The 12045-nt window shown below is 39.3% G+C and overlaps 1 long non-coding RNA gene across 1 annotated transcript; it reads right to left on the bottom strand.

Moving 5' to 3' along the window:
* Window positions 1-1871: 1871 nt before the first annotated feature.
* Window positions 1872-11385, bottom strand: LOC119932584. The gene is made up of 4 exons (XR_005452346.1): window positions 11254-11385; window positions 9947-10114; window positions 4729-4853; window positions 1872-1942 (listed from the first exon to the last, which is right to left on the bottom strand). It is a non-coding gene; the product is annotated as an uncharacterized LOC119932584 (long non-coding RNA).
* Between the last annotated feature and the right edge of the window lie 660 nt (window positions 11386-12045).

Genomic DNA, 12045 nt, shown 5'->3' with positions numbered 1-12045 from the left:
CACTCCCTCCCTCATTCACAGTGTGGCTCAATGGAAAGAGCACGGGCTTGGGAGTCAGAGGTCATGAGTTCTAACTCTGGCTCCACCACTTGTCAGCTGTGTGACATTGGGCAAGTCACTTCACTTCTCTATGCCTCAGTTATCTCATCTGTAAAATGGGGATTAAGACTGTGAGCCCCACATGGGACAACCTGATTACCTTGTATCTACCCCAGTGCTTAGAATAGTGCTTTGCACTTAGTAAGTGCTTAATAAATGCCATTATCATTATTATTATTATTATTATTATTATTATTATTCATCTATTCTTGGAAAAACAGTCTCAAGGTGTCTGCATTGTACTAAGCACACTGGGCTCACAATATAGATGGGGTAGGAGAGACAAATAGAAGCAAGATCTGAAAGATTCTTAGGGCACTCAGGTCAGGTTTCTGAAATGCTACTTCCATTTGGTCCCTGAGGTTGCTTGCCCTCATTTCCACTTACAATGATCTTTCTGCCTTTCTAGAAATTCATAAATGGGGTTGTAGATAGCAGTGGCACTGGTGCATAGCTCACCGAAAGATTGAAGTCTGGGAGCACTTTACTCTTCAGAAAATAAAAGATCCTCAAAGAGAAAAATCTTCACAAAAGAAAAGTTATTCCATATAAGAGGTGATTTAAGATGTTTTTAGGGAGAGAAATGGTTGGGTCCAACAGAAGTTTGTAAGAAAGAAATAATACTGACAACATCTTATATGGAGGAACAGAAGTAGGAGGAAGAAAGGAAAGTAGAAAGGGAGAAAGAGGAAGAGGAGAAGGTGGAGGTATTATTTGAAAGGACATTGCCAGAGAGCACCTGAAATGGGATGAAAGTGGGAGTATTTTCTGAAAAACTTCCTGATAGAAACACATTTTCTAATTATCTAAGCTTTCTGAAAGCTTTTATTATTTAAAAATCTTTTCTGAGAAAATAGGATCATTGCTAGCTCATGATCCATTGCAGATCAAATCAATAAAGTTTTGGATCTGTAATCCAGGCTGCTAACAATTTCTTCACTTAGTGATTTGCTTTATATTTTGTTTCTCCATTCCAATTGTCTACTTTGCAATAGCCTTTGTGATAAAGAGCCAACCCAATTAAGGCAAAGCTTTTTCTTATTTTCTCTTTCAATACGTGATATTCTTCATCCACCTTTACCTGATGAAACTTTGAAAGATATTTGGAGCAGACGGAAACAGGACGGTGAATGTATAGAACAGCTGGGGCTAAGAAATGGTATTGCCAAGGAATCTGCTTTTGGCTTCCTTTCAAGATTTAGAATGCACAAAAAGGGGACTTGTCAAAAGAAGCCAAAGAAAGAAGTAAAACTAGAAGTGAGAGATATCAGAGAGCTTCAAATTAGTTTCTGTGTCTGTATCTTTCCATGTGACTAAATGTTTGTGTGTATGTGTGTGTACTTGTTTGAATGTGTGAATTCTGAATCTGTGCCTGTATGTGATTATAAAAGCTTTTGTCCATCACATCCTCTTCTGCCCTCCCTGTCCCCTCTCTCTGTCTCCCTTATCCTCTTCTCTTTGTGTCAATTTTTTCTCTTTTCCCTTTTATCTCTTTCCTTCTGTTTATCTTTTTTTCCTTCTTTCTCTCTGAACACCTTGATTCTCTATTGGTCTTTCCTGCCGTTTCAGCCCTGTCCCCTAAGGCATCAACCTTCACTGCCCTCATCCCACTTTGAGTTCTGTCAAATCTGGTCTCCTTCTCTTGGATTCAACAAAAACACTTTCCTTAAAAAGACAGTCCATTAATCCTTAATTCAACAATCTGTATGGTTTTCCACCTTCAAAGATAGATATCTTCAGTCCTCTGACCTACCTTTAACATGAAACTTTCTCCAGAGGTCATTGGGTCACGGCAGAACTAACATGAAGAGTAAAGGAGGGCAGAAAGCTCACACTGAGTGTTCTGGGAAAAAAAAATATAAATACATATTGCATCAATTAAGGAGCAGGCTGTGGAGAAGTAGGTGAAGAGAACAGATATGTAGGATCAGACAATTTGGTAAAGAGCTTTGAAACCGAGTGTGAGGAGTTTTTGTTTGATGCAGAAGGACACCAAGACAGTGGAATGGAGAGAGGTGTGCTGAGTGATGAATCCAAGAGGTGATCCATTCAGGAGCGTGCAGTTTAATTTTAAGAGAGGAGAGTCTGGAGGAACAAAGACCAGCAAGGACAATGATGCAGTGGTCTAGACCCAATATGACTAGCACTTGGACCAAGATGGTTGCAGTTTAGGTGGAGAGGCTTTTGGTAAGTGCTTACTATGCATCAATGCACTGTACTAAGCCCTGGGGTTGATACAAGCTGATCAGTGCTTGACATATAGCAAACACTTAACAAATGCCACAAACGATATCATCATGCATTATACACACAAACACATAACAGTAGTCATTCATTCAATCGTATTTATTGAGAGCTTACTGTGTGCAGAGCAAGACAGTACATGGGTAAACACAGGAAATTAATGCATGAGAAGCAGCATGGCATAGGAGAAGCAGCATGGCATAGTGGATAGAGCACAGGCCTGGGAGTAAGAAGGTCATGGGTTCCAATCCTGCCTCTGCCACTTCTCTGCTATGTAACCTTGGGCAAGTCACTTCCTTTATCTGGCCCTCAGTTACCTCATCTGTAATATGGGGATTGAGACTGTGAGTCCCATGTGGGACGGGGACTGTGTCTGACCTGATTTGCTTGTATCTACCCCACCTTAATACAGTGTCTAGCACATAATAAGTGCTTAACAAATACCATAATTATTATTATTATACCATCCAAGACCAAAATAACACCTTAAAATTGATGTAATATTTCAGGTAAAAAAGTAAGAGCCTAAAATATCCCAATAATTTGGATCGAAATGTATTTTGGGACACTGAATTAATAATTAACAAGAATTTGCCTGTTTGGACACAGCTTGAGTGTGTATATGGTTAAAGACTAATGTAGTATTCCATATAATTTCCTGGCACCTACTATTACAAGCAAGATAGTCAATAAAGTCAATAGTAAGACTGAAAAAAAAGTTATATAATTAGATCTGTCAAGCTATAGAATGAATATGTCCTGTTCATTAAAACAAAGCTGATTTAAATGTGCCCATAATAGCATTCATTTTGGAATTCATTTGGGGGTAAATCTTCCCTCCTCTCTCCCCTGCCCCTATCCCATTTAACAAGCTCTTTTTTATTTATACGTTTTAAGGCTTTTTATCCTTTTGCTTTTTGGCAGGTTTGGCAATTTAAGTAAATTTAGTAGTTCCCACATATTTTCTTGAAGGCTGCAGAAAGTTGCTGTTCCCACAGTTTTTCTTGACTTGAGAAACCATATTTTATCAGATGTTAAATGAACACAAACCTCAAAAACTTTATGAAGTCTGAGTGGGCATTGGAGTGTCAAAGCAGTTCCTCTAATTCGTAGTTTCTGTAAGAAAAAGGAAGAACTGAGCTACTCTTCAACCATTCCTTAACTGAGAAAGTCTTTGGCCTATAGATTAAATTAGGATTTACAAAAACACTAAATGAAAAGTAAGATACTGATGCTCGAAATGATCGATCTATTTTCTACATTAGTCGTGCAAATGAAAATGCATCCAGTTTATTAAATCAATCAATCAAATTAATTGAGCACTTTCTGTGTTCAGAGGATGGTACTAAGCACTTGGGAGAGTAAAATATAACAGAGCTACTAGCCCCTATCCCTGCCTAAAACCTAAGTCACGATTCCGTCGGTCACTCTAGTATATAAGCTCCTTGCGGGCTGGGAATGTGCTTACCAACTCTGTTGTCTTATACTTTCCCTGTGCTTTAAACACAGTAGAGTGCAGTGCTTTGCAAAAAGTAAGCACAAATACCAATGGCTAATACAAGAAATGCCCAGAGTAAAAATGGTAATTGTCTAAGTCCTAATGGTCTGGAGCTAGTGGGCAAAGGCATGCCCAGGTATTTTTAGAAGCTGGCCACCTTGGATGCACACACTCTAAATCACAAGCACAGTTCAGCAACAGAGATGAAAAACTAAGACCCTGAGGACAAGGAGTACATCGTTTGTGTTAGCTTTGCATCTCCTTGGGATTGCTCTGGTGTGGGAAACAGGAAGGAGGATAGAAGGGGAATATGAACTAGCTCTCTTCCTCCCTTCAAAGTGCTACTGAGAGCTCACCTCCTCCAGGAGGCCTTCCCAGACTGAGCCCCCCCTTTTCCTCTCCCTCTCCTTCTCCCTTCCCCATCACTACCCTCTCCCTCTGCCCTACCCTTTTCCCCTCCCCACAGCATTTGTGTATATTTGTACATATTTATTACTCTATTCATTGTATTAATGATGTGTATATAGCTATAATTCTATTTATTCTGATGGTATTGACACCTATCTACTTGTGTTGTTTTGTTGTCTGTCTCCCCCACCTAGACTGTGAGCCCGTTGTTGGGTAGGGACCGTCTCTATATGTTGCCTATTTGTACTTCCCAAGTGCTTAGTACAAATACAGTACAGTGCTCTGCACACAGTAAGCGCTCAAGAAATACGATTGAATGAATGAATGAAAGGTTTTAACTATGCTCTGGCATTTTCAACAGGCAATGTCAATCAGTTATATTTATTGAGTGCTTACTGTGTGCAGAGCACTGTACTAAGCACTTGGGAGAGTACAATATAACAATAAACAGACACATTCTCTGCCCACAATGAACTTACGGGCTAAAGGGGAGTAATAGTTGCAGAGTTTGGACTTTGGTGGCTGTATTTCCGCGTTCCACTTGGTGGTGCCCACAGTATCTGGGAAAGCAGCTTGACTTTTCTCCTCAACTCTGTTTTCAGACCTAGATCAGGGATCAAGGGGAAGAAGTTATTAACATTCATTGCTCTACCAATTTAGAGAAAGGTGCCCAAAGCAAAATCTCATGGTACTGTTACAAAATGGATGCACAGCTAATTGAATTATTTTCTGGCATTTCTATCCTTGTTCAAATCATCTCCCCAGCCAATCCTCCCACATCCATTGGGCAATGCCTGAGTAAGCAGATGGGTCTTGAACTGTCTCCTAATAACCAACCAACTTTGGCATTCTCAGCCTCAGGAGGCAAGTACCAATCCAGAAGAGCAAACCTTACGCACAAATCATTCTGCCTCCAGTTCCTTAACTTCAAACCTGGGAATAATGATATCATGTGACTCCTAAAGGAGTTCAGACAGTTCATTGCTCAAGGAGCAATAACTCAGGAAGTGGTCTGCAAGAGGGAAAGGAATGAAGGTGTGGGTTTCCAAAGTGCTCTTAAAATATGTTATTGCCTAGGAATTTTCCCTGTGGATCTTCCTTGGAGCAGCAGTTCTTGAGGGAAAATCCCAAACAAGCAATGTTAAATTGAAAAAAATAACATAGGCATTCCTTCACTTCCTCCTACTCCCCATTTGGGACAGCAGAGTGCAAGATGATTTTACTTGTATAAAATGTGTCAGAGATTCAAAGAAATGAAATGTCTTATGGATGAATGTCAAAACTTGGATTTGTGATTTGAAACAGTGCAGCAAAGGAGTGTAGGTAAAAGTTTCGAAGGCGACAGCTAGGAAAACACATGCTTTGACATGGACATACAATATCAGTATGAAGAAACAATGGATATCTAAGAGCAGAGATGAATAGCCTATGGTGTGCTGTGAGCAGAGGGCCAGTGATATCAGTGGTCCTTGCTATTCTACATTTCTTCCAGTTGAATTATCAAAAGCCATTGTCAGTGAGGAACCAAAACTACTCTTGGAAAAGAGGCACACGCATGTGGCTGGTAAACCCAAGCTGAATGGGGAAGCTGATCTAGAATTGCTATGTGACATTTCAAGTTCTGAGTGGTTCTGGAAAGCTAAAAGAAGATTCAATACCTGTTCTCCTCACTACTGAGACTGTGATGCCCATGTGGAACCTGATTATCTTGTATCTACTCCAGTGCTTGGCACATAGTGAGCACTTAATATATATTACAATTGTTATTATTATCTGTGAGAATAATGGCAAGTGTCCACTACATGTTGGCAGACAAATCTTTAGAAACAAATGAGGGGCTTCAACTGAAACCTTAGAACTCATTTTGTTATCATCCAGATCATTTATACTGAAATTCTTCCATTATAACCTTTTCTTCCTATTTTCACAGCAGCACGGCTTTGCTTTGCCTCAGAAAAATTGTTCTCCAGGGATGAGCAGCAAAGTTCAGAGCTGAACTTGCCTCCAGTTCCCTGGAGAATGTCTGATTCCTTGTGGTCCCTCTTTGGTCAAAGCTTCTCGACTTTTGACACATTCCAACCGATCTCATGATTATGTTTCTGAGAACCAAACTTGCATCACTTCTACATTAATTATTTTTTTTCCTCACTAATGTCCTGGGATAATTTTCCCTTCTCTAGGGCAACAGACACATTTATTTAGATGTGGTATTTAGTCTAAAATCATTTACACTTCTGAGTTATCACAAATTTATTATTTAAGCCCTAGTCCCACATAAATTGCTTCCTCAAAATTTTTTTTCAAACATTTAAACTTTTCAAGCAACAACAGAGTGATATTTGTTCTAGTGGTTGGCACAATACCAAGGCAATTAACCAGAGTCTCAGGCTATGGAATTCTATGGAAAAGCCTAAATGCTGGTTTGCTCCAAATGTCTTTTTGTTTTCAGTGGAGGCATCTGGGTTATGGAAAGAAATCAGTCTGGATGAATACAATTTCTCATGCTTTCAAATCTGACCAAACAAATTAAACTCCAAATGGCTTTTACTAAGCCCTAAATTCATCTAATATTAAAAATTAATGATATTTGCAGGTATGATTAGCATTGAGAGCAGAGGAATTTACTTTCAATCCTGCAGGATTCAGATCCCATTTCCAAATCCAATTCAGAGCTCATTTCTACTGTTCCACTTGCTTTAGTTAAGGGAACTTTTTATTATCAGATCTTTCAGGGAGCTGTGTGGAGCAGATAGTGAAGAGGAGAGAAGGGGCAGAGAATTGTGGTGAGAGTGCTGATATGACACACCAAAGGCCTACACAACCTGGCACAACCTGTTGTGAGTATACATAAGTACAAAAGTGTGTGTAAAATATATATCGTATTCAGCTACACTGCATCATCTATCCATTGTTCATATGAAAAGAATAGATTGTGGATAGGGATTAAGCCTTTTATCAATCAGTCGATCAATTGATCAATGGTATTTATCAAGTGCTTACTGTATGCAGACCTTGGAAAAAAACTTAGGAAAGTACAATATAATACAGTTGGTAGACACGATCACTGACCGCAAGGAGCTTACAGTCTACGGGGAGGCTTCAGTCAACTTTTTCAAGCACTTCATCAGAATATACCCCTCAAGTCTACCAATAAAACTACTTCTCCCTCATGCAGATAACCAGGCATGAATGGAGTGATAACGTCAGTGCCTGAAAAAAAAAATCTGAAAAGCAGGAGAAGGTTTGAACTTGAAGAGGCTATTACATCCTCCTTAGCACTCTTAAAGCACTCCATTCAATTTACTTATTTTACAGTGCTGTAAATATTTTTATGTTCATCTCTCCCAATAAAGTGTCAGCTCCTTGTGCCAGGGTACTGCTCAAAATACCAAAATTGCTACTACTACTACTGCTGTACTATTAATATTACCACTATTACTATTACTACTTCTAATACCACCACTACAACTACCATTCTACTACTACTACTGCTACTATTACTAAATCCCAAATTTATTTACCAATAGAGAGTCATTCATGTAAGTTCAAAAAGTCATTTAGAGGGTCAGTGACCTGAAAGAGTGTAGTGGTAACCCCGGCCATATATTTTTCATTTTTTCCATATTAAAAGTTCAGATTTATTCATACGGTTTTGCTTCATTGTGGAGTCAGAAGACTGAAAAACGAAGACAAGAAGGTCAGATTTATTTCAGTGGCTTTCAGTTCAGTTGATTTAAGTCAGAGACCAGAATAATTATTGTGTGTTTTGAACCTTGTGGAAATGTGTTTGCTAAGAATATATCTTACATCCAATTTTCTCTCTTGAGATTAGTATTGCTTAAGAATGATCACCTTTCCGTCTCAGGGTGGTAAAAAGATCTGTCTACCATGCCAGCTTCTACAAAACTAGCCGTATTGGGGAACTATTAAAGAGGAAAAAAAGCTGGATTTAATAGTGTTGTGTCTGAATCTTTCCCAAGAAACAAACTCAGTTTTACAATTCTGCCAAAACTCGACCATGATTGTGTATTATGAATCCTCCCCTACAATAATGCAGAACATTTTCTTTGTCCCTTCTGACTCATAGCACCATTTTTTTTAACAGGATTTAATTTTTTTTTCAATGCCTGTGGACTCCTTTTGCACCTTGATGTTAAAGTTTCTTTATCATTATTTTATTGGCTTTCCTGAAATACACATTTGCTAGATTTTCATTGTGCAGTACTAATAACTATTCCAAAATGAATGCTAAGTTCTATGCTTACTGTTTGAGTTTCTGCACCAGAATATCAATTTACTCATACAAAGAGGCAGGAAGGGTTTGGCCTCTGGTTGGTTTTCTGACTGGTGTCACTGATGCAATGAAACGATCCATTTTTTTATCCTTTTCCCTCCCGAAGAATTAAGGCAGTGAGAGGCTATAGGCAGGGTTGCCTATGTTTCCTGTTCATTCGATAGTTTTGTCCTCCATCTCCAAGATAGGGGAAATTCAAATAGTGTGACTGTGAATCACTTCTAGATAGAAAGATAAAAATATCATTTTATGAAAATTTCCTGGTCCTACTTTTGTTTCTTCCAAACTGATTGTTGTTTCAGACATACCCAGGGTTCTTTTCCTGCCCAGGTAGTTTCCTGGAGTTGAGCCAGAACAGAAATTCGACTCAAGGTTATGCAGGAGCCTCAGATGAGTTCGTCAGGAAGTGGATGTAGGAAGAAATGACAAAAGAGTTTCTATCCTCTCCCTTGATTTTTGAACAAGAGGCAGTTTCCAAAATGTGATTTCAGGTCCAAATTACCTCTTGGTTGTTCAGAAGCTGCTCTGGTTGTTCAGAAGCTGTTCTCTTTTATTGATTATCGAGATTTTGGATTTTCCTTTCTTCTGCCCTTTAACACTTCCTCCAAAACATGGATATAGGAAGGTAGACTCAATTCAGTCAATTTTGCTCTTTGTCACCTGATCTGGCCAAGCTGAGGAAATTGAAACTTTTGCTTAGAGGGAAGTTTTGGAATTTCTTGTGGATTTCAATTATCCAAGCTATCCCTGATTCTAAATAGCATGGATAATAAATCCCTTTGCCTCCTGCAAAATATACTGGATCTAATGAACTTTGAGGTTCTCTGAGATTCTCCTCCCTCCACTTTCCTTACACTTGGTGCCACACGTTTTTGGAAAATGCTTTACTACGGTGCAATAAAGTCTTATGAGAGTGTGCTGTAGAACTAGAGTTTGCAATGGAATAAAGTTAGAAGTTTAAAGAGATCCTGGTTTGAAGATTGGTGTCAGGGGAAATAACCAATTTGCCAAATTGACATTCTTTGCAGAGAGTGCAAAGGTGCAAAGACCAACAAAGGCCAAGATTTGGATGCAGTTGCAGACAGAAGGGCAAAGATCATGTGTTGTACTCTTCCAAGCTCTTAGTACAGTGCTCTGCACATCATAAGAACTCAATAAATATTACTGTTCAGTTGGCTGACAGACATAAGCTAACCACCTAGAGGAAACACTGGTCTTAGATCACCATCTTATAGCTAGCTTTCATGTAGTTAGACTGGAACAATGCTTGAAATGAGACTTCAGAGACTAGAAACGGGTAAAGAAGAAACAAGGACAATTAAAATGGGAAAAACCAGTGTAGACAGACAAAACTGTGTTTTTTGTAAATGAGAACATTGTTTTCAGTTTCTCACTAGACTTACTTGCTTCCTGTACAATTTTGTTGTTTCAAAGCTCTTGGTGGGTTTGGCTTCTGTCCATGCCAGACTGTGGCCAAACATTATCCTCCTTGGGGCCAGGTGCCTCAGTTGCTCAGTTTGCAGTGTCATTCCTTTTTCTTTCATTTCTGGTTCTCTTATTTTGCAACTGAGCTGTTAGAAGAAACAACAAATGACATATTTCTCCAAACTGAGAACAAATGTGCTTTTTTGTAAATAGAGAAATAAATAAAAGCACTTAAACTATTTCAAAGCCAGAAGTGCTACTTGCAAAAATGGCATTAGGCTCAAATGACCCAAAACATGAAATGATCCAGAAAAAACAAAGCAATAGGATGATTTTATATTTCACAAATTAAATAAGCAAATGTTGTATTGGATAAAAGGAATAGACTTTTTATGACTCTGAACACTGCATATGGATAATTTCACTAGATACTAGATAAATAAGAACACTGTTTAAGTTTTTATTTCAAATTGGCAAGAACAAATGATCATCTAGGTTACTCTGCCATTTACCTTTTTCTTCTCCCTGGAGAGGTACTCTCTGTATAGTCTTCTCCATCAACTGAGTTGTGATAGCTTTTGTTTTACCGTATTTTGTAGCTGTCTCGAATTTTCTTTTGTTAAATTCATTAGAATTATGCAATAAAGTAACAGTTATATGTGGGTATGGCTGCACTTGTGAGTTATAAAGTATATGTGCCTTTGTGGGTGAGACATATATAAGGGGCAGATAGGAAGACACATATATGAAAAATACATGGAGATGGGGGAAGCCGCATATGGCACAAAAATGTGTGAGGAAATGAGGGAGCGAAAGATACAGTGTTTGAGGTAGATACATCCATGTCTGTACATTCATTCAATCGTATTTACGTAGGTATGAGAGAGAAAAACAGAGCTCGGATAGGAGCCATTGAACCATTATTTTTAAAAATCACGGATCTGGTAACTGACGACATAGCCAGTGCTTCAGGGATTCTTTTTGCCTATGATTATTCCAAGCTCCTCTTTGCTAAGCATTCTACACTTAGAAATCAGCCCATTGGGCTCCAACGGGATATTGTTTGGGGTCCTTTTGCTATTTTGGTAACTCTCTCCATAAAGTGCAGTGCACACCGCAGCTGAGCCAGGCAGGCTGTTTAACAATTCATTCAGGGCCAACCCCCTGGTTCGCAAATGGCAACTTCCATTTACTATTGTAAAGGGCAGAAAGGATTCAATCTGCGGGACAAGAAAAAAACCCAAATCGATCACGCAATATGACTTCGTTTGACCTGGAAACTCACCTGAAGTACAATGAAAGAGTGAAACCAACCTCCTGTTCAGGGTAATGATGGGAAATTCAAGTAATTATGTACTGAGACATTCACTTGAGCATCCAGAAATCTTCGAGGCCCCCAGTTTTCAAGATCAAATTCACCTTCCTGAAAGGCACAAGTGCGTCTTAACAAAATAATGTTCATTGCTGAAATATTTCTTTTCTGGCTTTCAGAAAGTGACAGGCTGAAGAGAAGACAGGGTGGTTAATGCAGAGGGTGGTGGCAGGCTGCAGAGGTGTTAGATTCACCTCTGGGCAACTGTTGCCTTCTTGCCTAAGATTTCTTTGATGCAAATCAGTTTGAAGGATCCTCTGTGGCCTACCCCCAGGGAACTCTGAAAAGGGGGCTCATTTTTGTTCTGTGGATAGATAGCTGGGGCAGGAAAATGAAATTCTTAATCTCTTTCATTCCCCTGAGTGACTGAATTTCAGATGAACTGTACTGACTCCAACACTGAGCCTGCCAGTGTGAATATGATGTTACTGTTCCTTTGTTCCTTGGACTCATGAGAAGCCCAGATTCAAACCTCAAACTGCAAGCTTTATCTGTCCGGGCCTAGCAGAAGGGTGAGTTACAGTTTACAGCAAAGGCTGGGAGGGTCAAAAAGTTCAAAAGGAGATGCAGCAGGATGAGACCAAAGATGGAGAGCAGCCAAAATGATTGTAGAGAGGCAGAGTTAGCTGGGGAAGGGAATGAAAGAGATCAAGAAATGAGACAAATGGAGGAAAGGGCAGCACTAGGGAGGGGTAGGTCTGGAAC

The sequence above is a fragment of the Tachyglossus aculeatus genome, chromosome 9, assembly GCF_015852505.1.
Source record: "Tachyglossus aculeatus isolate mTacAcu1 chromosome 9, mTacAcu1.pri, whole genome shotgun sequence".
Classification (NCBI taxonomy): domain Eukaryota; kingdom Metazoa; phylum Chordata; class Mammalia; order Monotremata; family Tachyglossidae; genus Tachyglossus; species Tachyglossus aculeatus.
This window is presented reverse-complemented; position numbering and strand designations above follow the sequence as displayed.